This window comes from Salmo trutta, chromosome 20, assembly GCF_901001165.1.
Source record: "Salmo trutta chromosome 20, fSalTru1.1, whole genome shotgun sequence".
NCBI classification, from domain to species: domain Eukaryota; kingdom Metazoa; phylum Chordata; class Actinopteri; order Salmoniformes; family Salmonidae; genus Salmo; species Salmo trutta.
In genome coordinates this window covers 29,037,594-29,065,534 of record NC_042976.1, presented here as the reverse complement: position 1 = coordinate 29,065,534, position 27,941 = coordinate 29,037,594, and the positions used below count along the sequence as shown (strand labels likewise).

General features: G+C 41.1%; 1 protein-coding gene across 1 annotated transcript in view; it reads left to right on the top strand.

The window, feature by feature from the left end:
- The first annotated feature begins 4,641 nt into the window (after nucleotides 1-4,641).
- LOC115156309 (synaptotagmin-like protein 5) overlaps nucleotides 4,642-27,941 on the top strand; it is a 66,803-nt gene continuing 43,503 nt past the window's right edge. Inside the window, exon 1 of the mRNA XM_029703765.1 lies at nucleotides 4,642-4,913. The gene's annotated coding sequence lies outside the window, so the exon portion shown is untranslated. The remainder of the gene's footprint in view (nucleotides 4,914-27,941) is intronic.

The following is a 27,941-nucleotide window of genomic DNA, read 5'->3' as shown; positions in this document are numbered from 1 at the left end:
ACCAAAAGTAGTGCTGTAACACATAGCCTACATTGTAATATGGTAAATGTATATTGAGGAACCAAAGAAATAAGGTGTTTGCCGTACTCCTAACTACCGGTACCCAAAACTACACAACTAATCACAACAGCAATACCATTGCCTTTAACAAATCTTAGTTCAGTCACCAGTTTAAGTTGAGAGTGGGGGTATCCATGGCATTTTCCAATTATGTTCCTATTTTACAAGTCAAAAAAATTGAGAACCTTTCATAATGTTGCCAAACAAAGACTCAACAAACTTACCTGAGACTCCCTGTCTCTGCCAGTCTGTCCCTGCATATCTGTCCCCAACTCTGCTGTCTGTGTGCCATCTGTTGCCTGCTCTGCCTAATGACATCATTGTGAAACATTTCCATTAGAATTTAATTTCTTTCTTATGAACATTTTATCAACTAGTCTTTGAGATATTAGGCTACTAGGGTTCTTACTATGCGTTTTGGTGTATTGAAAAATACTCTGATGTCCGTCTTTTATTTTTCTGCCATTTTTCTACCTGGCTGGCTACACACACAGTGTGTAGGTTATTTACAGTAGGAGATGGGCTTCTATCATCTTCAATCATTCTATATGGGCTTCGATCTAAAAGGTAGCTAGCAAATGTGAAACGGATTAAAATGACAAGAGTTGACAGCTGTATGAGTTCACCATTTACACAACATATGCTGCAACCTTTTGTAATTTTAATAGTTTGTTTCATATTGGCTGGCTTCCAACAATAGCTGAATTTGCAAAGCTAGCGAGCACCAATTCAGTTTCAGTGGTGTTTGCTATAATCTTTGCTACCCGGGTTAAATAAAGGTGAAATTAAATAAATAAAAGTTCCCTTGCGACAATTTAGCTTTTGCAACGAGACCATTAAATATATTTAAGACAATGGTAGATGAGAGTGTAGTTCTGTTCAGTTTGGACTTCAGTTTATCGCTAACCTTATCACAGGGACTTTGAAGCACTAACTTACATCATCTGCATGCTGATTCCATCTTTGACGACGCCACATAAATGGAATAGGTACTAGCTAGCTTAATAGTTAATATTTGCGTGCTAGCTCTGCATATTCAGCTAGTGTGTGTGTGCGCGATTGACTGGATGAACCTCACGGCAGTTACATAGCAAGCTAAGGAACTGGCAGTGGATCAAGCCATTGTGAGGCAAAGGGCGGGGGGGTCGCAATCTTTTGAAACTTAAAAACGCGCTATTAAGTGTCTATAATCAGCACAATTGCTTTCATTGCGTATTATTAATATTATTTAAATTACATAGTTATGCTTCAGTGATATATTGGGGGGGACAAATCATATTTTTCCCAGGATGGGGGGGTCGTGTGTCCCCCCCGGGATTTCCGCCCCTGGCTCCAGCAGGTATATTTCACTGGTCACCCCCAAAGCCTATTCCTTCTTTGGCCGCCTTTCCTTCCAGTTCTCTGCTGCCAATGACTGGAATGAATTGCAAAAATCACTGAAGCTGGAGACTCATATCTCCCTCACTAACTTTAAGCATCAACTGTCAGAGCAGCTCACAGATCACTGCACCTGTACATAGCCCATCTGTAAATAGCCCATCCAACTACCTCACCCCATATTGTTATTATTTTTTTGCTCCTTTGCACCCCAGTATCTCTACTTGCACATTCATCTTCTGCACATCTATCACTCCAGTGTTTAATTACTAAATTGTAATTACTTCGCCACTACGGCCTATTTATTGCCTTACCTCCCTAATCTTACCTCATTTGCACACACTGTATATAGATTTTTTTTTCTATTGTGCTATTGACTGTACGTTTGTTTATTCCATGTGTAACTCTGTGTTGTTGTTTGTGTCGCACTGCTTTGCTTTACCTTGGCCAGGTCGCAGTTGTAAATGAGAACTTGTTCTCAACTGGCCCACCTGGTTAAATAAAGGTGAAATAAATAAAAAATATATCTCTTATTAAACACATAACTGTATGTACTGAACCCACCGCATGACCACGGCCACCGACAGACTCTGTCTCACACCTTTGCACGTTTATGAAAGATTTCTGTCACTTTAGTTCAGCTTTGTAACTAAGCGCAGCTGTTGTTGTTGATGTTGCCACAGTGAGATACTTTGATTGGATGTGTATTGTGCTATTGTGTCTCAGAGTCTCTTTGGCCACTTCAATTCTGGTGTTTTATTACATATGGTAATCTAGACACAGACTTGCACAATATCTATTTGAAAAGTGTTAAATATTTGGAATGGTGAGAAGAGTCTTTGCTTAGCTTGAACCTTAAATGTATTAATGTGTTGGAATTTTGTATGTTTCTTTTATAGGTTTCTTTTTTTACACTAGCGTTTCTTTTGCAGTGCTGTTGCACAGGGCTTGACGGAATTTAGTATCACATGAATGCTCCATATAGTTTGTATTAAAAATACAAACAGTCTTTGAAGCCAAACAGAATGTAATAAAAATAATCAAAATGTAAATAACACACAGTATTCTGAATCAATCTCATAGAGATAAAGATGATTAAAAGTGGTATTTTAAAGATGGAATTCAAAAAATATGTGAATTAATTGTATATTTATATGTGACTTATCGAGTAATTGTGTTTTGTGTGTTATAATATAATCGGACCATGTATACGGAATTATACTGAACCCTAGTGGCACAATACAGAAACTGACTGTGTAAATCTCAGCCATTATACAAAAAAATATGACAGAAAGATGTAGTAGCCTTGACTGTGACCCTGATGTAAGCAGATGTGACTATGAATCCTTGAGAGCATTCAGTGTTGTAGGAGAGAAGGAATCCGTTTTTTCTTTATCCCTTCGTTTCCAACTCGATTACAAACTCCCTTCCCTTTCAAATGTTCACCATTTGACTTTTTCCTATCAAGTATTTTTCATTCACACACTGGGTTACTTCAACTGCATAATACTGTAAACTCGCTAGCTATGCTGGTTTTTGACAGATGCTCAGTCCAGTTGATTTGATCACACCCAGTAAATTAGCTAGCTGCTAAACTGATCATTTCCCCACACAACAACATGCCTTAATATGACATAATTTAGCTGACAAATGTTTACAAGAAGGTCTATATTATCTTGTCAGTGTCATCTGACTACTCAAATACTTATGGAGGGTCTATATAACACTGGCCGGCGTTGAACCGGGCAGATGCACGCACGTCTTCGGACGAAATCTCAAATCAAACAGTAATCGGCCCCGCTCTGTCATGTTGTCAACAAGGCAGCATGGTGCATCATCCAGAAAAATACAGCATCTCTTTTCCATGAAATAAATGTTTCAATTTTCTAAATAGTTTACATTGGGAAGGCAGATACAGCGTTTTTATCCAAAGCAATCACTTGTGCATGTGAAAAATCTGAATCGTATTTATCACTCCACGTGCTTATTCACGTCACTTTTGTTTTGAGTCTTCGCTGTCGGTCAGAGCTGGGCACCTGGCTCACACCCGTGAGGCAGCCCGGTTCCTAAACCAACACAATCACTTTTCTCCCGAATCAAACTCCTCACACTGGGGTAATCCGTGCCAAATAAACGAACCCCCTCAAGTACTCGGTTGTGACGTTTTCGAAACAGCATCTATGCAGTACATGCAAATGTTAGCTAGCTAAATGCTATGAAGTCTGATATATATAGCTAAATGCTAAATCTACCTCCTCTCCGGAATTGTACTCCACCATTTGATTTAAAAGTAAGAATGTCTTATTTATACAAGGCCTTTTTGCCGACCCTGCTGTTATTCATGTTTAGCTGTCAACGAGATGGAGATTATCAAAGGCAGAAATAAATATTTTTTTTTATAGCTAAACCACACCCATCGTCAACAAATGAGTCATAGTGGGCAAAACAAGCAAGGAGGTGGCCGAGCTAGCGATATCCTATTGGCCCGTTCTAGCACATATCTGCATATTCTCATTAGGGAACGCATACTCTATGAAGTAGTGCAATAACTCAATTCGCCTTTGCACTCCTTCTGAACAACGCTATTTTTTACAACTTTGGCAAAGGGTAAAGTGTACACTCTGTTCATAACATATTGTAGTTTTGGGAACAGAAAACTGTATTAAGATCAAATGTTAAATCGAGAAAATGTGCAGAATGTCGGCCAAAATGCATCTCATTCCATCGTCTTCCATTGCCGGCACTGGGCTTCTCACTACCATATTTGGGTAACGTCAAGCGGATGCTTCACATTTATACATCTGGTGAAATATCTGTCATCTGTGACAGACTCAGCGACGCAAGATACACCCACCACTGCAAGTGAGAGCAGTAGATTATTTCCTGCCTCCTTGCGGAGGGAGGTATTAGGAATTTATGGTAGTAAGTGGAAGAAGTGGACTGTTCATAACCACTAATAAAGGATCAGATATTGTTTTGTAAATCAGTGTTTTATGTAATTCTGTAATTTTATCCTCGTAGCAGCTAAGGTTAGATCTGGGGTACGGTACCACAACTTCACTCTAAGACTCAAGGACAACACACACAGAAAGAAACAAAACACATAAACACAGAGAAACACACACAGAAAGAAAGAAAGAGAGAGAGCCGCGCAGGAAGACATCTAAACAGCTTCTTTGCCACTGCAGCACGACTTATTGAGTCAATAGGAAATTATTAGCCTATATTCAGTATCACGGTATATTGCCACTGGATAAATAATAGTCTACTAAATCGGGTTCGTAGATAGACTGCAGAGTATGTGACCACGCCCCCCTTACACACGAGTGCACTGGGCTGCTATGCGGAGCAGGGCAGTTGACACTACAGCTGTGAACAGAGAGACGCGCAAAGAGATGGACTAACTGCACAAGCTCCCCCATAGCATCCACTCTCAGGACTCACCAAGCCACCACTTACTGGAGTGCTGCTTTCAGGTATGATGGCTTTTCTGTTACAATCTTAAGAGAAACATTGTAATTTTATGTTGGTGGTTCTATTTGTGTGAAACATGAACTGCGGTGAATGTCCCATAATGATTCTGAAAGGGAGATTCCCGACGAGGAGGTAACAAGCGACAAGAGACCAGTAAGCCATTCCCATAGCGAATAACCATTATCATAAGCTAATTCTTAAAACTCATAGGCTACATGCTGTTTTTGCAAAATTGCGCTAGACTTTAATCATTTATTTTGTATTGTTGCATAACCTTCTAAATAATTGTATTATGGACAAATAATTCAATAGAGTAATTATAAAATAAAACGTTTCTGTTCAGGTGAGGTCTCAACTATACAGCTGCATGTAAAGTTAGCAGCGTTTGTTTGTACAGGTGCAATGCAGCAAAAGGCAGTTTATGTGCTCTCCATCCAGTCGCACTAGAAACTGGTTCGAAGATGATCAATTTATCTGACAGTTTTTGTTGTCTAGACAGAGCTGTTAACTATAGGCTAGTTATAGAAAATATTCTTTCAATGGGCTATTATTAGGATACTGTGAAACAATTTACACATTTTGCCTTCCCTGTAGCTCAGTTGGTAGAGCATGGTGTTTACAATGCCAGGGTTGTGGGTTCGATTCCCACTGGGGGACCAGCACAGAAAAAAAATGTCTGAAATGTGTGAAATGTATGCATTCACTACTGTAAGTCGCTCTGGATAAGAGCATCTGCTAAATGACTAAAATGTAAATGTACTAACTTAGTAATTAGTAGGCTATGGCCACAGAGACAAATGTTGGATTTAATGCAATAGCATGAACTGAACTCATCAAAATGTTTCATATTCACTTAGCACGTCTTAAACTAATGTTGCTTCAAAGTTACAGGCATATGGAAGCACATTCCTGCCACCAAAATGTTTTTAAAACATTAATACAATCAAAACATTTCGAGATAAGTAAGTCAACATTTTGAAGAAATGTATGTAAACATTTCGAGACATTTTGAGATAGTACCATTATATGGTGTTTTTGCAAGTTTTCATTTTTTCACATTTACATATTGGTCATTTAGTGGGCCCATTTGCCCTTAGCAACTTACAAGGTTGATTAAACAAATCACATATCACAGTCATAGCAAGTAAAACGTTTCTGTTACCATTACTGAAAATGTTGTTGTAATTAAGGATACATTGGTCTTCCAAAAAATTTGAATTATAACAAGATATATCACAAGATATCTTTGACTATATCTGGATAGTATCAATACAATACTGAACTATTTAAGGTAACTTGATACCAGAGCAATGAAACACAGTACAATACAGTAAAAGTGACTATTAAAATCTAAGAAAATTGTTTCTATAGTATTTTACTGTAATTACAAGGGATTAAAGGAAGCAGGTTGGCTGTAGGCAATTGCATATTACAGCATATTAATGAATACTAGATTGTCTTAAAGGTAATGAACAGTCAACATCATGTTTTTGATGAAATTGGATGATATTTGGATGAAATCAGACCAAAGTATGATACAAATTCAAAGTTTCAAGATAATAGAACAGGATAGGATATGTTTCTTCATTTGTAGCATTATGTGGTGATTTCGATTTATCCATGTTGCAGACATCGGCACAACAGGGCCACTGGCAAATGTGTGGCAAGCTGGCACATGGCCCAACACTTTTGATTTGGTTTGATAAAAAATATTGACACACAAGCATTGAAAATAGGGACAAAGTACATTTGTTTAGACTGATTTGCCTCTGATTTGCCTCATGCACAATTAATCTGTGCATCAGTCTGATCAACCGTAGACTACTGATAACAACCACAGCTGCAGGTAGCCTAGAGAAGCTTATGCACTCTGATCCCATCTGGACAGGGGAAACGAAGGGCTAAACTAATTTATTTATAGCCTAAAATAGGCCTATTTATTTGTGTTAGGAGACAATGTGAATGTAATCAAATTTGGTTTATATTCAAACTTGGAGTAGCTAGGCTACCTAGACATTATCAATGCAAAATGATTGACTGGAATTAATCAATACAATAGTGATGGCATGCTGTGTGAGAAAGTTTTGAATTACAAATGCTAAGGCCTACACAGTACAACCCTGCATAAAGTTCTATTGTTCAAGTGCAGTTGAACAGGAATTACATTTACTCTCACGGGTGGGCAAAAATACCTAAGCCACGCCACCAGTATGCCATGCCTGCAGGGTCAACCCAGCATAAAACTGAATAAAAACTAAACTGATGGTTAAATTAACTGAAGTTTGGGTAATCTAAATGTGTGGCCTATTAGGGGTGTGGCTTACATAAAATGTATAACAATACTATGATAACGAAGTGGTAACTAGCCCAACATTGGGATATGTATTTAAGGAACTGTTCCTAGGCCGACATTGTAAATAAGAATTTGTTCTTAATTGACCTGCCTAGTTAAATAAAGGTTAAATAAAAAAAAGAACTCATACACTTGTATAAACTTTATTAAAGCTACAAAAGAGTCAGTGCTAACCTGAATGACAATTCTCTCATAGATGGCCAAAAAATAACTATTTGAAAGCCACGCCCCTACTAAGCTACGCCTCCATTCTCCTGATCTGACCTGGTGGATCATAGCTCAATAACCAAGCATCAAGAACCCAACTTAAAGAACTGGCTGGGTCAAAATAACCCAACTTGTGTTCTGTTCAATATTTACCCAAATTGGGTTGTTTTTTAGAGTGTGGAACTGCAGCACAGGCTGTTCGGAGCTGTTACGGAGTGTTCTAGCATGTTCTGGACTGGAGTAATGCTATGTTGGACTCTGCTATGTTGTACTGCAATTACTACACCAAGTTAGTGGCGAAATGCTGCATAGAGCTGTGCGTGTGATGTGCTATGTAGTTGTGTCATGCTGGGTTTCCCTCCCTCCCACTCACTGGCTTTGATCCCCATTCCCCCTCTGAAGTGTGTACGTCTCGCCGCTACGCCGCTGCCTTTTGGTATGCAGTGTGGAGCCCCATATCGTGGGCTCAAAAGATTTGTGGCATCCCCATTCAATTACAGTGTATACTCCACACATGCTCTACCAAGGTTGTGTTTTAGGTTATTGTCTCCCAGTGTCTGGTGGAAAGCAGACTGAACCAGGTTTTCCTCTAGGATTTTGCCTGTGCTTAGCTCATTTATTTTTTATCCTGAAAAATTCCCCAATCCTTAATGATTACAAGCATACCCATAACATGATGCAGCCACCACTATGCTTGTAAATATGGAAAGTGTTACTCAGTAATGTGTTTTATTGAATTTGCCCCAAACATAAGAATTTGTATTCAGGACAATCGCTTTGCCATATTGTTAGCAGTACTACTTTCGTGCCTTGTTGCAAGCTGGATGCATGTTTTGAAATATTTGTATTCTGTACAGGCATCCTTCTTTTTACTCTGTCAGTTAGGAGTAACTCAACTTTTGTGGATCCATCCTCAGTTTTATCCTATCGCAGCCATTAAACTCTGTAACTGTTATAAAGTCCCTATTGACCTAATGGTGAAATCCCTGAGAGATTTCCTTCCTCTACGGCAACTGAGTTAGGAAGGACACATATATCTTTGTAGTGACTGGGTGTATTGATACATCATCCGAAGTGTAATTAATAACTTCACCATGCTCAAAATGTTCAATGTCTGCTTTTTTTTTACCCATCTACAAGTAGGTGGCTTCTTTGCGAGGCATTGGAAAACCTCTCCGGTCTTTGTGGTTGAATCTGTGTTTGAAATCCACTGCTCGGCTTACAGATAATTGTATGTGTGGTGTACAGAGATGAGGTAGTCATTCAAAAATTATGTTAAACACTATTATTGCACACAGCCCGTGCAATTTATTATGTGACTTGAAAGCACAGTTACTCCTGAACTAATTTAGGCTTGCCATAACAAAGTGGTTGAAAACTTATTGACAAGACAGTTCAGCTTTACATTTTTTATTAATTTGTAAAATATAAAAAATAAAAAAAACATAATTCCACTTTGACGTTATGGAGTATTGTGTGTAGGCCAGTGACAAAACATCTCAGTCTCAATTTAACACAACAAAATGTGGAAAAGGTCAAGGAGTGTGAATACTTTCTGAAGGCACTGTATATGACAGTAAGGTTTGCTTTTATACTTACAAGACCATAATCCTTGATTGAGCAAGCTGTTTTGTCTTGTAGTAAAGTGATGCCTGCCTGTATTTTCTTAATCCTTTATTTTAGCAATAAATGTAATTGAGAAAAAAATACATTTCATAACATATTTCTTTGGTCAGTAAGTGCCCAACATAACAACAGGTGGTGGTGTGTTGGACACAGTCACTCATATCTAGAGCTCTATAGAGCCTGTCTAAAATTCTGATTTCTGTAACCGTTAGCTTACCTGTTTAATATTGACATAAGCTCAGAAACACTTGTTTTGCAAACATGGTCCTGTTTTATCAATTGCTGTGCTGATCAATGGGCAGTTCATTACCTCTGTCAAATGAGTTTGTAGCTTAAAGTTGTGGGTATTTGTATTTATTTTTGCAATAAAGATGGTTACGCTACAATAACACACATATCTAGAGGCCTATATCTAAACATACATAGAGCTTAATGCTATATATACAGTGGGGGAAAAAGTATTTGATCCCCTGCTGATTTTGTACGTTTGCCCACTGACAAAGAAAGGATCAGTCTATAATTTTAATGGTAGATTTATTTGAACAGTGAGAGACAGAATAACAACAAAACAAAAATATCGAGAAAAACGCATGTCAAAAATGTTATAAATTGATTTGCATTTTAATGAGGGAAATAAGTATTTGACCCCCTCTCAATCAGAAAGATTTCTGTCTCCCAGGTGTCTTTTATACAGGTAACGAGCTGAGATTAGGAGCACACTCTTAAAGGGAGTGCTCCTAACCGCAGCTTGTTACATGTATAAAAGACACCTGTCCACAGAAGCAATCAATCAATCAGATTCCAAACTCTCCACCATGGCAGACCAAAGAGCTCTCCAAGGATGTCAAGGACAAGATTGTAGACCTACACAAGGCTGGAATGGGCTACATGACCATCGCCAAGCAGCTTGGTGAGAAGGTGACAACAGTTGGTGCGATTATTCGCAAATGGAAGAAACACAAAAGAACTGTCAATATCCCTCGGCCTGGGGCTCCATGCAAGATCTCACCTCGTGGAGTTGCAATGATCATGAGAACGATGAGGAATCAGCCCAGAACTACACGGAAGGATCTTGGACACCACCAAGGACACCATCCCCACCGTCAAACATGGAGGTGGAAACATTATGCTTTGGGGGTGTTTTTCTGCTAAGGGGACAGGACAACTTCACCGCAACATTTGACGGGGCCATGTACTGTCAAATCTTGGGTGAGAACCTCCTTCCCTCAGCCAGGGCATTGAAAATGGATCGTGGATGGGTATTCCAGCATGACAATGACCCAAAACACACGGCCAAGGCAACAAAGGAGTGGCTCAAGAAGAAGCACATTAAGGTCCTGGAGTGGCATAGCCAGTCTCCAGACCTTAATCCCATAGAAAATCTGTGGAGGGAGCTAAAGGTTCGAGTTGCCAAACGTCAGCCTCGAAACCTTAATGACTTGGAGAAGATCTACAAAGAGGAGTGGGACAAAATCCCTCCTGAGATGTGTGCAAACCTGGTGGCCAACTACAAGAAACGTCTGACCTCTGTGATTGCCAACAAGGCTTTTGCCACCAAGTACTAAGTGATGTTTTGCAGAGGGGTCAAATACTTATTTCCCCCATTAAAATGCAAATCAATTTATAACATTTTTGACATGCGTTTTTCTGGATTTTTTTGTTATTCTGTCTCTCACGGTTCATATAAACCTACCATTAAAATTATAGACTGATCATTTCTTTGTATGTGGGCAAACATACAAAATCAGCAGGGGATCAAATACTTTTTTCCCCCACTTTATAGACACTACATGGCCAAAAGTATGTGGACACATGCTCGTCGAACATCTCATTCCAAAATCATGGACATAAATATGGAGTTGGTCCCCCCTTTGCTGCTATAACAGCTTACACTCTTCTGGGAAGGCTTTCTACTGGATGTTGGAACATTTCTGCGGGGACTTGCTTCCATTCAGCCACAAGAGCATTAGGAGGTTGGGCACTGATGTTGGGCACTGATGTTGGGCGATTCGGCCTTGCTCGCTGTCGGCGTTCCAATTGGGGTTGAGGTCAGGGCTCTCTGCAGGCCAGTCTAGTTCAGGAAAGGGTCTAAGATTTCCCTTCACTGGAACTAAGGGGCCTAGCCTGAACCATGAAAACAGCCCCAGATCATTATTCCTCCTCCACCAAACTTTACAGTTGGCACTATGCATTCAAGCAGGTAGCAGGTAGCGTTCTCCTGGCATCTGCCAAACCCAGATTGCCAGATGGTTAAGCGTGATTCATCACTCCAGATAACGCGTTTTCACTGCTCCAGAGTCCAATGGCTTCGAGCTTTAGACCACTCCAGCTGACGCTTGGCATTGCACATGATCTTAGGCTTGTGTGCGGCTGCTCGGCTATGGAAACCCATTTCATGAAGCTCCCGACGAACATTTCTTGTGCTGACGTTGCTTCCAGAGGCAGCTACACGGAACCCAAACTGGCTGCACGCGTGCGCCATCGTGCAACATCGTGCATACATTTATTTTGTCCCCCTACACCAAACGCGATCACGACACGCAGGTTAAAATATCAAAACACACTCTGAACCAATGACATTAATTTGGGGACAGGTCGAAAAGCATTAAACATGTATGGCAATTTAGCTAGTTAGCTTGCACTTGCTAGCTAATTTGTCCTATTTAGCTAGCTTGCTGTTGCTAGCTAATTTGTCCTGGGATATAAACATTGAGTTGTTATTTTACCTGAAATGCACAAGGTCCTCTAATCCGACAATTAATCCACACATAAAACGGTCAACCGAATCGTTTCTAGTCATCTCTCTTCCTTCCAGGCTTTTTCATCTTTGAACTTATATGGTGATTGGCATCTACACTTTCATAGTATTACCACGACAACCGGCAAAACAGTTTGTCTTTCAATCACCAACGTGGGTATAACCAATGAGGAGATGGCACGTGGGTACCTGCTTCTATGAACCAATGGGGAGATGGGAGAGGTAGGACTTGCAGCGTTATCTGCGTCAGAAATAGGAATGGCTTCTATTTTAGCCCTTGGCAACGCAGACACTCGTTGGTGCGCGCGAGCAGTGTGGGTGCAATAATTGAATAACATAGATTCATACATTTATTTTGCAACGCTCGTGCACGCGATGCGAGCGGTGTAGTCAGGGTATTAGGAACTCGGTAATGAGTTTTGCAACCGAAGGACAGACAATTTTTACTGCTATGCACTTCAGCAATCGGCGGTCTCCTTCTGTGAGCTTGTGTGGCCTACAACTTTGTGGCTGAGCCGTTGTGGCTCCTAGACGTTTCCACTTCACAATAACAGCACTTACAGTTCACCGGGGAAGCTCTAGCATGGCAGAAATTTGCCGAACTGACATGTTGGAAATGTGGCATGCTATGAAGGTGCCACGTTTAAAATCACTGAGGTCTATGGAGATTGCATGGCTGTGTGCTGGATTTTATACACCTGTCTCGATTTTGTGGCTGAAATCGCTGAATCCACTAATTTGAAGTGTAATATACAGTGCATTCGGAAAGTATTCAGGCCCCTTCACTTTTTACACATTTTGTTACATTACAGCCTTATTCTAAAACTGATTAAATAAAACATTTCCTCATCCATCTACAAACAATACCCCATAATGACAAAGCAAAAACAGCATGGCTACCACAGCATTCTGCAGCGATACGCCATCCCATCTGGTTTGCGCTTAGTGGGACTATCATTTGTTTTTCAACAGGACAATGACCCAACACACCTCCAGGCTGTGTAAGGGCTATTTGACCAAGAAGAAGAGTGATGGAGTGCTGCATCAGATGACCTGGCCTCCACAATCACCCGACCTCAACCCAATTGAGATGGTTTGGGATGAGTTGGACCGCAGAGTGAAGGAAAAGCAGCCAACAAGTGCTCAGCATATGTGTGAACTCCTTCAAGACTTTTGGAAAGGCATCTCAAATATAAAATATATTTTGATTTGTTTAACACTTTTTTGGTTACTACATGATTCCATATGTGTTATGTCATAGTTTTGATGTATGCACTATTATTAAAACCCTTGAATGAGTAGCTGTGTCCAAACCTTTGACTGGTACTGTATATATATTATTTAAATAGAAGGACACTGTAAAGTCCATTATTCCTCAGAAGAGTATGAATTAGGCTGTTGGAGAAGGTTTTAATCCTAAGCAACCTGCATACATATTGTTTGAAGTAAAATAGACCAACATAGCTACTCTAGTATTTCAAAGCTGTTTGCTAGAAAACCTTGGTAGATCGTGGGTGGAGTAGGCATTGTGGTACTTGTGAATTTCCTTTATTTTTTGGCTTTAGACCAATGCCTACTTATCACTTTAAACATCTTTTTTTGTTTTTAATTCCCATGTTTTTTTTACAGCGGAAGGTGATTATACAACATTTCCACACGCTAAAGTGGTCTTTCGAAAACACAATTTGCACTTCAAAATATGTTTTGTCCACATTATTTATTTTCCAGGGCCACTTTGGCACTCAACAAACTGTATGGGGCCACAAACAAACAAGAAACCGCTCACCCAGAGGCAGTGTTTCTGGTGAGCGGAGACTTTATCGCGGGGAGACTTAAAACCGTCCTACTTCACTTCTACCAACACGTCTCCTGCACCGCTAGGGGCGCTAAAACTCTAGACCAAACTCTAGAAACACATACAAGGCACCCCCTCGTCCTCCCTTCAGCAAATCTGACCATGACTCCGTTCTCCTGCTACCTGTTTACAGACAAAAGCTCAAACAGGAAGTACCAGTGATGCGCTCAATACGGAAGTGGTCAGATGAAGCAGACGCGAGGCTACAAGACTGTTTTTCTAGTACAGACTCGGATATGTTCCAGGATTCATTCGATAGCACTGAGGAATTAACCACAACAGTCACAGGCTTCATCAATATGTGCATAGACGATGTTGTCCCCACAGTTACTATAAGAACACATCCAAACCAAAAACCATGGATTACAGGCAATATCTGCGCTGGGCTAAAGGCTAGAGCTACCGCTTACAATGAATGGGACATGGACATGGACGCATACAAGAAAGCCCGCTACGACCTTCGACGAGACATCAAACATGCGAAATTACAATATAGGAGGAAGGTGGAATTCTATTACGCCGGCTCCGACACTCATCGTATGTGGCAGGGCTTGCAGACGATAAAGGATTACAAAAGGGAAATCCAGCCATGAGTTGCCCAGCGATCCAGAACTCCCAAACGAGCTAGATGCCTTTCATGCTCGCTTCGAGGAATATGACACTGTGTCTTGCAAGGAATCCCCGGTTTTACGGGATAACTCTGTGATCTCGCTTTGCGTGGCCGATGTGAGCAAAATGTTTAAACAGGTTAACAATCACAAGGTTGCCGGGCCAGACGGAATACCAGGGCGTGTTCGCAAAGCATGCGCAGACCAGCTGGCAAGTGTCTTCACAGATATTTTCAATCTATCCTTGTCCCAGTCTGTAATCCCAATATGTTTCAAGCTGACCATCATTGTCCCTGTTCACAGAACTCCACGGTAACCTCCCTAAATGACTATCGCCCTGTAGCACTTACATCTGTAATTATGAAGTGCTATGAAAGGCTAGTCATGACACACATCAACATCATCATCCCAGACACCCTAGACCAGAGCTCTCCAGTCCTGTTCCTGGAGAGCTACCATCCTGTAGGTTTTCATTCCAACTCAAAACTAGCGCAGCTGATTAAAATAATATGTTGGTTTATAAGATGTATCAAGTTAGTTACAATTGGGGTTGAAGTGAAACCCTACTGGAGGGTAGCGCTCCAGGAACAGTGTTGGAGAGCCCTGCCCCAGACCCACTCTGCCCCAACAGATCTACATATGACGCAATCTCAATTGCACTTCACACTGCCCTCTCCCACCTGGACAAGAGGGGAAATAGCTATGTGAGAATTCTGTTTTTAGACTACAGCTCAGCGTTCAACACCATAGTCCCCTTCAAGCTAGGGACCCTAGGACTGAACCCCTCCCTCTGCAACTGGATCCTGGACTACCTGACGGGCCAGCCCCAGATGGTGAGTGTAGGCAACAAAACCTAGGCCATGCTGACCCTTAACATGGGGGCCACTCAGGGGTGTGTGCTTAGTCCCCTCCTGTACTCCCTGTTCACCCCCATCTGCTTAGCCTCGCACGACTCCAACACAAGCACTACAGAGGGTGGTGCTCCCAGCCATCCAGGACCTCTATATCAGGGGGTTGTCAGATGAAGGCCAGAAAAATGGCCAAATACTCCACCCAACCAAGCCATTCCTGTTCATTTGTTCTGTTCTATACTTATCATGTCTTAAGGACTAACATGGAAATGTATTTAGTGTCAATGACGCTAATAGATGTGTAGGAGATTCCTAAATGTGTATGTAAAACCCATTGTTGGGCAATAATAATGTGGTGTACCTTATTATAATAAATCATCTTAATATTATAGGTCATTTTATTTGGTTCCAAAAATTATTTAAAGGCAATGTGTCAAGTAAATTAAAATGCAATCATTAATAAAACATTCTAAATAACAAAACATTCAAACAATAAGAAATCAATTCAAATTAGGCAAACCAAATGGTCATCTAATGTCACGACTTCTGTCGAAGTCGGCTCCCCTCCTAGTTCGGGCGGCGTTCGGTGGTCGACGTCACAGGCCTTCTAGCCATCGCCGCTCCATTTCTCATTGTTCCATTTGTTTTGTCTTGTTCCCCGCACACCTGGTTTACATTCCCTAATAACACTGCATATATATATATATTCCTCTGTTCCCCCCATGTCTTTGTGTGGAATTGTTTTTGTTTTGTGTTTGTTGTATCGCGCCAGTCTGGTTTTTCACCCTGGGCATTGCCTGTACCCTATTTGGGGAATTATTGGTGAACCTTATTGTTATATTATTGAAGGTATTTTGCGCTTGTCACTTTTGCCGGTTGGCTTGAGTTGTAGCTGTTTGCGCCCGTCTGTTTGTTGCTCTTGGCTAATAAAGTCGCCTGATCACCTATTCTCTGCTCTCCTGCACTTGACTCGAATGACCAGCAGCGAAAACCCTGACATCTAATCAGTGGTGATTTTAGCATGCTAATCTTGGTGGGGTAAACAAGCAATTTTTTTTGTTGTTGATACATGCCAGCGAAGCCACTACACAACTCTAAACAATACATTAAATGCACTATAACTGTGACAAACGGTGCCCACAAACGTTTAGGGTCTACATAAAGTTATCCCGAGAGTGGAGCTTATGGCTGACTTGCTTAAATAAATATGGTTTCTATTTACTCCTTGTTGATTTGTGTAACTGGATAAGAACCGCTTTTCTCCTTCAATAATAATGAATGTCGACATGAGTTTTAGGTAGGTAGGCCTATTTGCTCAGCAATTTCGAAATGGACTGCAACAGAAATTCAGATAGATGTTAGTTCAGATAAATTAAGCAAGATGTTGAGGCCTTTACTCTTCTTTAAGTCACCACAGAGAGAGCGAGAGAGACCGAGACTTAGCGGTTAGCCTACCGTTCAAAGTATTTTATTCGGCCTATGTGGTCTAAAAAAGGACAATACAATCACGAGGATTCACTTTGATAGACAATATACACACGCACTGACCCACAACCCTCGAAATATGAACTGGAATTAGATGGGTCTATTACTGAACATTTTGTTGAACAAAAATATTTGAACAGGAAGAGACTGTCACTGGCAAACATGGTTACGAGGAGGGGATACTACAATATAATGTTGTTGGGTCTGTAACTTATCACCCACCTTGTGGAGAAAAGCACCCTAGCTAATTATAACACACAAAGTAAGAAAAACAATTAAATGCATCATTCTGACATTGCCAATAATTATTAGTAAGATACTGATGAAATAGACCTTTATAAGCAATATAACAATGCAGATGTACAAACTATGGCATATATGACGATAAGCAGTTAAGAGGCAAGCCGTAATTTTGATTAAGACATGAGCGAGCTGAGACAGATGTAGCCTATATGCCGCCTATTTGTTCAGCACTTTTGAAATTGACAGCGACATAATTCAGAACATGGGCCGTTCTTACAGTATTCTCCCTGTACACCAAGTCAGAACCGTAGGGTAAATAATGGGGACACATAAGCAGACAATGAAAGCAATTACAATATTCGATCATTCCATTTCTCTAAAACAGGCTATAGACTACATGTGCAGATAATGAAAGCTCTTACAATGGGGGCAGGTAAGCAGGCAATGAAAGCTGTTACAATATTTGATGATGACATTTCCCTAAAACAGGCTATAGGCTACATGCGCACCACCAACTCAGAACAGTAGGATAAGTTCTAAGAGGGAAAGGGACCACATTCTTAGGGTGAGACACATAGGCTAATAACTGCTTACTACACAACATACACTTAGTATTACTTTCTTAGCTACAGTATACATATCTCCCTGGCATATTACATCACTTATGCAGCAGAATACTAGACATATTTATGGACTCACCATTGTTGTGCTGTGCTCACTTGAACAGGAAGTTGGCACGGTGGTCCTTGTGGGCAAACTTCTGTTACTTTGTCATCCAAGTCTGGCATTCTCTGGATGAAGGCCAATGCATTTAACCTTTTCTGGCCCATGGAATTGCGTGTGAAAGTTTTTATCCTTTTAAGGGTGGAAAAGTTTCTCTCTGACTCAGTGGGTTGTCATTGGAGTGGTGATGATTATTTTAAGAAGAGAAACTGTCTCAGACAAGGCCTCCTGCAGGTATTTGGTATTTTATTAGGATCCCCATTAGCTGTTGCAAAAGCAGCAGCTACTCTTCCTGGGGTCCACACAAAACATGAAACATAATAATACAGAATGACATAATACAGAACATCATTAGACAAGAACAGCTCAAGGACAGAACTACATACATTTTTATCTACATACACGTAGCCTACATCAAATCAAATCAAATCAAATTTATTTATATAGCCCTTCGTACATCAGCTGATATCACAAAGTGCTGTACAGAAACCCAGCCTAAAACCCCAAACAGCAAGCAATGCATGTGAAAGAAGCACGGTGGCTAGGAAAAACTCCCTAGGAAAAACTCCCTAGAAAGGCCAAAAACCTAAGAAGAAACCTAGAGAGGAACCAGGCTATGAGGGGTGGCCAGTCCTGGCTGTGCCGGGTGGATATTATAACAGAACATTTGTGTGTATACATATCAATGCATACACACAAACTATCTAGGTCAAATAGGGGAGAGGCGTTGTGCCGCGAGGTGTTGCTTTATCTGTTTTTTGAAACCAGGTTTGCTGTTTATTTGAGCAGTATAAGATGGAAGGAAGTTCTATGCAATAAGGGCTCTATATGATACTGTACATTTTCTTTAATTTGTTTTAGATTTAGGGACTATGAAAAGACCCCTGGTGGCATGTCTGGTGGGATAAGTGTGTGTGTCAGAGCTGTGTGTGAGTTGATTATGCAAACAATTTGGGATTTTCAACACATGAATGTTTCTTATAAAAATAAGTGATGCAGTCAGTCTCTCCTCAACTCTTAGCCAAGAGAGACTAGCATGCATAGTATTTATATCAGGTTGTTCTCGTAGCGGGATTTCAATAAAGAAAGTGTGGTCTTTCTAGTGTCCAGCTAAGGATACAGGTAGAGAGTGGACAGCTCCGTTTTCAGCTTCTCCTGGTTGCCCACAGGCCGTAGCTTGGTAGCACACTGGAGTTCTGCAGTCGGAAAGGAATGTATATACTGGGAGAAAAATGAGCTGTCCACCAACTTTTCTATAGTTAAGTGGTGATTTTCAGAAAACCTTTCTTGCACATGATCAGCGATTGTGTCGCATGCCTCCTTCATCACGGGTGCAGTGTTAAGTTTTCTCCGCCTTGGTTCAGTGGCATCAACATATCCATTGGCCATTGCAATAGTTTGCTCGAAAATGTTTTGAATGTTCACCTTGAAGTTGTTGATTGCTCCGGCAATTCCTACTGCATCAATGGTTCGATTCTGCATTATGTTGTACAAAACATCCACCTCTGGATTGACCAAGAAAAAGAACTCGAGCAGTTGCAGAAATGTAGGATCCTTGAGTTTCATGGACTGGCCATAAGCCTCGCTGATGTTGATCTCATCCCATCCAGGCTGCGTGCAGATGTCCTCCATGCACTGGGCCAGTGTCTTACGGTCCTCCCACACAGCATTGACGGTTCTGTTTTTGAAGTTCCATCATGTACCCCATGGCCTGGGGACCCGTCTGTTCGTTGATTCCGCAAGAGCGGAGAGTCTTTTGGGTGAGCCTGTGAAAAAGGTGGAAAAGGAGGATAGGTCTGCAAAAAACACTTTAAGCATGCTCACTCTCCCAGCACAAAGTTTCTGGTGTTAGATTCTGTCGGTGTACATAACAGTGCACCAATTGCGCGTTTGGGTAAGTCTCCTTCAGTAGCTTTTGGACACCACCTACATTACCACTCATCACCGCTGCCCCGTTGTAGGTTTGGGTAACCAGCTTCTCCTTGACATTCAGTGGCGCTAGGACTTGTTTGATAGTGTTGGAGAGGCCAACACCAGTTTTGTCCTTCACCTCTACAAACTCCAAAAACCTCTCACACACACTGTTGTCTGGTAACATGTAGTGCAGCACTATTACCATCTGTGATTTGCAGGAGACGTCAGTGGTCTCGTCTACCTATACAGACGCAAAAGGAGTCTCAGACACCTCCTTAACTATAGCTTCTCTGTACACTTCATACATACAATCCAAAAGTTTGTTTTGGATCGTGCTTGATGTACCCTTAAAAATTGGTTGGTTGTCATAATGCTTTTGTAGCCTGTAATCTCCTTCACACATGGTCTCAAAACTACACCTGAAAACGCCTGGGTTCAAGGAGTCAGCCGACTCGTTATGGCCCCTCAGTGCTGTCTCACAATTGCCACACAATTTATGCATGCTATAATTCTGTCAAGCACGTACCTATTCTCCTCCGTTTGTTGGTTGTGAAGGTTGATGACTTCAACTGGTCCATCATTCAATGGACTTCAGGAAACAGCAGAGGGAGAACACTCCTATCCACATTGACGGGACCTTAGTGAAGAAGGTGGAAAGCTTCAAGTTCCTCAGCGTACACATCACTGACAGACAGTTTGGTGAAGAATGCGCAACCTCAGGAGGCTGAATAAATTTGGCTTGGCCCCTAAAACCCTCACAAACTTTTACAGATGCACAATTGAGAGCATCCTGTCGGGCTGTATCACCGCCTGGTACGGCAACTGCACCGCACGCAACCGCAGGGCTCTCCAGAGGGTGGTGCGGTCTGCCCAACGCATCACCGGGGGCAAACTACCTGCCCTCCAGGACACCTACTGCACCCGATGTCACAGGAAGGCCAAAAAGATAATCAAGGAGGTCAACCACCCGAGCCACAGCCTGTTTACCCGCTATCATCCAGAAGGAGAGGTCAGTACAGGTACATCAAAGCTGGGACCAAGAGACTGAAAAATAGCTTCTATCTCAAGCCCATCAGACTGTTAAATAGCCACCAGCCGGCTTCCACACAGTTACGCAACCCTGCACCTTAGAGGCTGCTGCCCTATATACATAGACTTCGAATCACTGGCCACTTTAATAATGGAACACTAGTCACTTTAATAATGTTTACATATTTTGCATTACTCATCTCATATGTATATACTATTATATACTATTCTATTCTACTGTATTTCAGTCAATGCCACTTGTACATTGCTAAATCGAATATTTATATTTATATATTTCTTAATTGCATTATTTTACTTTTAGATTTGTATGTATTGTTGTGAATTGTTAGATACTGCTGCACTGTGGGAGCTAGGAACACAAGCATTTCGCTACACCCGCAATAACATCTGCTAAATATGTGTATGTGACCAATAACATTTGATTTGATTTAATTTAATTTGATAAACCAATAAACATTTACGCTCACCTCTGGACTACAGATGACAGATTTCGGGAACCCAGCTGATCCAGAAAGCAATTTCCAGTCACACAGTGACCTCTTCACTCCTTGTCATGACTCAGAGGGGAAAGATTGAAACAATACAGCCTTAACTAAGAACATTCTCCTTTCAACAGACCGATTCACTGGCCTCCCTGGGGAAATGGGAGATTACATTATTATTTCTGTGTTCATTATATTGATCTCTCTCTGTGCCAATGTTCTCCTGCTGGCATGCAGCCACTGGACAGGAGGTGTGCTTAATCTGTCTCTGTCACTTAGCATAGTCAGGCCCCTAATTAACTAGATGGATTATCATCACCCAGAGCTGATTGGATGGTCAATGCTTTGAGAACAGCAGAAGAGTTGGACGACAGGTGGAGAAGGTGGATGAGAAGAAGAGGTGGAAGGGAGGAAGAGAGGGCTTCTCAGGACAGGTGTTGATTTCAGTGTTACTTGTGTAGCATTTTGAACAAAGACTGTCACAGTGTTGTCGTGACTTGACTTTAACTTCTTTGGGATAGAGGGCAGTATTTTCACGGTCGGATAAAAAAACGTACCCAATTTAATCTGGTTACTACTCCTGCCCAGAAACTAGAATATGCATATAATTAGTAGATTTGGATAGAAAACACTCTAAGGTTTCTAAAACTGTTTGAATGGTGTCTGTGAGTATAACATAACTCATATGGCAGGCCAAAACCTGAGAAGATTCCATGCAGGAAGTGCCCTGTCTGACAATTTGTTGTCCTTCTGTTGCATCTCTATCGACATTACAGCATCTGTGCTGTAACGTGACACTTTCTAAGGCTTCCATTGGCTCTCTAAAGCCGCCAGAAAGTGGAATGGGGTGTCTGCTGTTTCTGGGCAAAGTATAGGAGCAGAGTTTGTAAGTGGTGAGCCTGGGGACAGTGAGACTGGAGATGCGCATTCACGCGACTTCTCCATTTTTTTCTTTCAGAAAAATAGCATAAACATTGAATTTAAACAGCGTTTAACATGCTTCTAAGTACGATAATGGAATATTTTGACATTTTTTGTCACGAAATGCGCTCGCGCGTTTCCCTTCGGATAGTGACCTGAACGCACGAACAAAACGGAGGTATTTGGATATAACTATGGATTATTTGGAACCAAAACAACATTTGTTGTTGAAGTAGAAGTCCTGGGAGTGCATTCTGACGAAGAACAGCAAAGGTAATCCAATTTTTCTAATAGTAATTCTGAGTTTAGGTGACCCCGAAGTTGGCGGGTGTCAAAATAGCTAGCTGTGATGGCCGAGCTATGTACTCAGAATATTGCAAAATGTGCTTTCGCCGAAAAGCTATTTTAAAATCGGACATAGCGATTGCATAAAGGAGTTCTGTATCTATATTTCTTAAAATAATTGTTATGTATTTTGTCAACGTTTATCATGAGTAATTTAGTCAATTCACCGGAAGTTTTCGATGGGTATGCTAGTTCTGAACATCACATGCTAATGTAAAAAGCTGGTTTTTGATATAAATATGAACTTGATTGAACAAAACATGCATGTATTGTATAACACAATGTCCTAGGAGTGTCATCTGATGAAGATCATCAAAGGTTAGTGCTGCATTTAGCTGTGGTTTGGGTTTATGTGACATATATGCTTGCTTGGAAAATGGCTGTGTGATTATTTTTGTCTATGTACTCTCCTAACATAATGTCATGTTTTGCTTTCGCTGTAAAGCCTTTTGGAAATCGGACAGCGTGGTTCGATTCAGGAGAAGTGTATCTATAAAATGGTGTAAAATAGTCCTATGTTTGAGAACTTTGAATTATGACATTTTGTGGTTTTGTGGTTTTAAATTTGGCGCTCTGATTTTTCACTGGCTGTTGAATAGTGTGGGACGAGATGCGCGTCCCACACTATTTCCTTCATTAAAATGCAAATCAATTTATAACATTTTTGACATGCGTTTTTCCAGATTTTTTGTTGTTGTTATTCTGTCTCTCACTGTTCAAATAAACCTACCATTAAAATTATAGACTGATAATTTCTTTGTCAGTGGGAAAACGTACAAAATCAGCAGGGGATCAAATACTTTTTTCCCTCACTGTAGTTGCGGATCAGACCTGCGCAACGGTCAGGAGGAATTTTGGACCATTCCCCAGTTCAGCAATATTCTTGGGATGTCTGGTATGATCCGCTCTCTTGAGGTCATGCCACAGCATCTCAATCAGGTTGAGGTCAGGACTCTGACTGGGCCACTCCAGAAGGCGTATTTTCTTCTGTTCAAGCCATTCTGTTGTTGATTTACCTCTTTGTTTTGTGTTGTTGCCCTGTTGCATCACCCAACTTCTGTTGAGCTTCAATTGGCGGACAGATAGCCTTATATTCTCCTGCAAATGTCTTGATAATCTTGGGAATTAATTTTCCGTCGATGATAGCAAGCTGTCCAGGCCCTGAGGCAGCAAAGCAGCTTCTAACCATGATGCTCTCTTCACCATACTTTACAGTTGGGATGAGGTTTTGATGTTGGTGTGCTGTGCCTTTTTTTCTCCACACATAGTGTTGTGTGTTCCTTCCAAACAACTCAACTTTAGTTTAATCTGTCCTCAGAATATTTTGCCAATAGCGCTGTGGAACATCCAGATGCTCTTTTGCGAACTTCAGACATGCAGCAATGTTTATTTTGGACAGCAGTGGCTTCTTCCGTGGTGTCCTCCCGTGAACACCATTCTTGTTTAGTGTTTTACGTATCTCGTCAACAGAGATGAGAGACTCGTCAACAGAGATGTTAGCATGTTCCAGAGATTTCTGTAAGTCTTTAGCTGACACTCTAGGATTCTTATTAACCTCATTGAGCATTCTGTGCTGTGCTCTTGCAGTCATCTTTGCAGGACAGCCACTCCTAGGGAGAGTAGCAACAGTGCTGAACTTTCTCCATTTATAGACAGTTTGTCTTACCGTGGACTGATGAACATCAAGGCTTTTAGAGATCATTTTGTAACCCTTTCCAGTTTTATGCAAGTCAACAATTCTTAATCTTGGGTCTTCTGAGATCTCTTTTGTTCGAGGCATGGGTCACATCAGGCAATGCTTCTTGTGAATAGCAAACTCAAATTTTGTGAGTGTTTTTTATTGCGCAGGGCAGCACTAACCAACATCTCCAATCTTGTCTCATTGATTGGACTCCAGGTTAGCTGACTCCTTACTCCAATTAGCTTTTGGAGAAGTCATTAGCCTAGGGGTTCACATACTTTTTCCAACCTACACTGTGAATGTTTAAATAAAAAATCCAATAATTTGTGTGTTATTAGTTTAAGCAGACTGTTTGTCTGTTGTTGTGACTTAGATGAAGATCAGATCAAAATATATTACCAATATATGTAGAAATCCAGATAAAATCCAGGTTCACATACTTTTTCTTGCCACTGTATGTAGTGGGTATACTTTCCAAGGTACAGTATTTCCTGTATAACATTTTTTATGACATCACAAAATAACAAACAAAATTACATTAGTGTTCTATAGATCGCCTCTGACCATTCCCCATGTTCTATGTTAGAAATATTGTTCCAGTATTCGCTTTTGAACGTGTTAGAGTTTCAGCGGGAAAATGTCTGTTGAAACAAAGCACTTTCCTTTTGGTGAATCTTGAGAGCGCAGGCCTGAATCTTCTCCCTTGATTTACAACAGGGTGTAAGTTGTTAACCCCCACTAGTTCTTTCCTTCCCCTTCTAGGGTGAGGGGGGGTCTGATTGAAGTTATTCAATGCAAACCTGATCTGACCTATTTGGATTCTCGTAGACAGTCATGACAGTGTCTTAGGCGTAGAAGAAACCCTTCAAAGAAAGCTGGGTTTGGCAGTTTAACAAACCACAATCTCTCTTTGATTGTGACTCAACCATCATGATGACTCATTGAGTATAACAACGTGTCATGATAGATATGACAGCGGCAGTGAAAACGCAATCATTGTTTGATAATGATATCATCTCTTTGTGTTTTGTTCCCCTGCCTCCGCTCAGCATAGCTTGGTTTATTTCTGTGTCATCATCGCCAAAGCTTCTTCTCAAGGATTCCTAACCAATCTCTCCCTGGCATTCACACTGTCACCGAATATGACACGTACAACAATACTATCAACGATAGAGGTCAAAAGTGATCTCTCCTCCCTCCTTCACTCTTGTAATTCCTTTATTCTTTTCTCTCACGTCTCTCTCTCCATCCCTCACTTCCTCCTCCCTCTCTCTGTGGGTGTGTGTTTTATTGAAGGGGACTGTCATCTCTGTGGATGGGCTTTGTGTTTCCATGCTAATCTTGGCCTGTGCATGGTGGCATATCTCATTTAGAGGACAAAAGACACACGCAGGTCATTAACAGCATGGACGTGGAGATGCATTCCTTCAGGGGCAGGAGGAGAGCAGATAACAGGAGAGGAGGAACAGGGGGATGAAGCAGGGGTGATGAGAGGGAAAGGGGGAAGGAAGAGAAGTGATGAGGAGGAAAGGAGGAGTGGAGTGATGAGGAATTGAAAGGACAGGTTTGAGAGGAAAAGAGAAGAGATGAGGAGTGGAAAAAGGAGGAGAGTGATGAGGAATTGAGAGAACAGGTGGAAGCGGAAAGGAGGGGGGAGGTAAGTCTATAGAGACAAAGGCTCAGATGGTTGAATCTATTTCTCATTTTCTGCTCCATTGAGCCCCACAGGAAGTTGCAGCAGCCTTGGGCATGGTTTGGTGATTACTCAGACTCAGTATGATGGGTTGTAGCGATACTGCTGCAGGGTAGTGATGTATCATTACGGTTGTTGTGTGTGCTTTATTATATACGTATAACATATTTGTTGGGCAAGTAACCCTATCCAGACCAGTGTGTGTATGTGTACAGTATGTGCTTGTGTTGTGGGACTCTTTATTCTGCCCCCTGTCCAAGCGTGTGTCTAATGAATTGGAGCTGCAGACAGTACACAGAGCGCAGGGAATTATGGGTAGGTGGGCCCTCTATAAATGAGATGGGTAGAACCTGTCCCAGCATGCAGATGTAGAGTCAGTGTACTCTCCCCAATCCTAATGTTTAATATTAGGGAGGAAAACTCAAGACTGGTCTAAGATCAGTGTCTAGGGGGAAACTTTATCCTACTCCACTTGCAGTTATTTCATCACAAAATGGTGGTGTCTGATGAGCTGCAAAAGTGGAATGTGTGTTTTTGCAATGTCTAAAGGTCACATGATGACTGAAACATAATTTGTATCTATAACAAAACTATATTTTTCTACTAATTAGAATGTTGTGTCTTTTATAATTGGTTTCCCACACATCTTCTGTCTTAGGACAGCACATGCACCATGGCTATTTCTCTCAGACATCTTCAGTGATTGTCAAGCTTAATTGGATTGTGATTGCCATGAAATAATAATTAGCAGCATTTCTCAACAGGTATTGGCATGCGTGTCTAACCACAGGAGTGAGTGAGATTGATGGATATGGATATGGCTCACTTGGTAGAGCATGGTGTTTGCAACACCAGGGTTGTGAGTTCGATTCCCACGGGGGACCAGTACGGAGGAAAAATGTATGCGTTCACTACTGTAAGTTGCTTTGGATAAGAGTGTCTCCTAATGACTAAAATGTAAATGTGATATTGATGGATATGGATATTTATCCATGTTTCTAATCCTGACAGTCGTGCTGAATATAGATTGCATATAATGTGATTTGCAGGCCTGATGTGGCCTGTAAACCAGGAGGTTCCTAACACCACTGTTTCTTTAGGTAATTCTATTAGGTTGTACATAATTCAATCCAAACAAATTTTTCAATAAAAAAGTCATAATTTTCAGTTTTTACAAATAATAAACAATCAAATCAATTAGTCAATAAATCAAAGCAAAACTAAGCAGATCAAATCAAATATCATTAAGATCAACACAAAAATATAATTGGAAAAATAAAAATGGTCTTTTCACAGTTTATTTTTAAATTTTTCCGCAGTGTGTTGGGGAGTAGATCTTGTCTGTTTTGATTTTGGGGCTTGATTGTTGGACTAGCAGAGAGGTTGATGGTCTTCTCATAAACATTCCCAATTTCCCTTTAGCATGCAAGGTCTTATCTCTGGCTGCCTGGAAAGAGGCTGGCTGGCCATCGATTGCACCTCACTGTGCAGAGAGACTGACATCCTATCTACAGGAAGTAGATTATATGCCGTAAAATAGACAGCATAAATTAGATTCAGTGCATTTCCCCCAAAATGTCAGATAAAGTTAATATTAAGTGTGTGTGTGTGTGTGTGTGCATGTGTGTGTGGACCTTTTTACAGACCTTTCTGTAGAAGGTTAACACAATGAGTCTGAAGGTTAGCGAGCTCAGCCCTATAGTCTCCAGGCAGGTACCAAAACACCCAAAACTTGAGAACCACCTAGATATACTAGACTAAATATACTCCCTATGAACCAGATAGGGATCTATTCTATTCTGAATGCACGTGCTTGTGTATGCCTAATTGTGCAGTGACTGTACATACCTGTTTCTGTGTAATGTACACCAGCTCCCAACTCAGTCACACCAACATTAACTAAATTCAGCAAATCATTTTCTTTCCCTTTTTCAGGACGCTGTCTTTCAAAGATAATTCGTAAAAATCCAAATAAGTTCACAGCTCTTCATTGTAAATTGCAATGTCCGTACTGTGAGACGCCTAAGACAGTGCTACAGGGAGACAGGACGGACAGCTGAACGTCCTTGCAGTGGCAGACCACGTGTAACAACACCTGCACAGGATCGGTACATCCGAACATCACACCTGCGGGACAGGTACAGGATGGCAACAACAACTGCCCGAGTTACACCAGGAACGCACAATCCCTCTATCAGTGCTCAGACTGTCCGCAATCGGCTGAGAGAGGCTGGA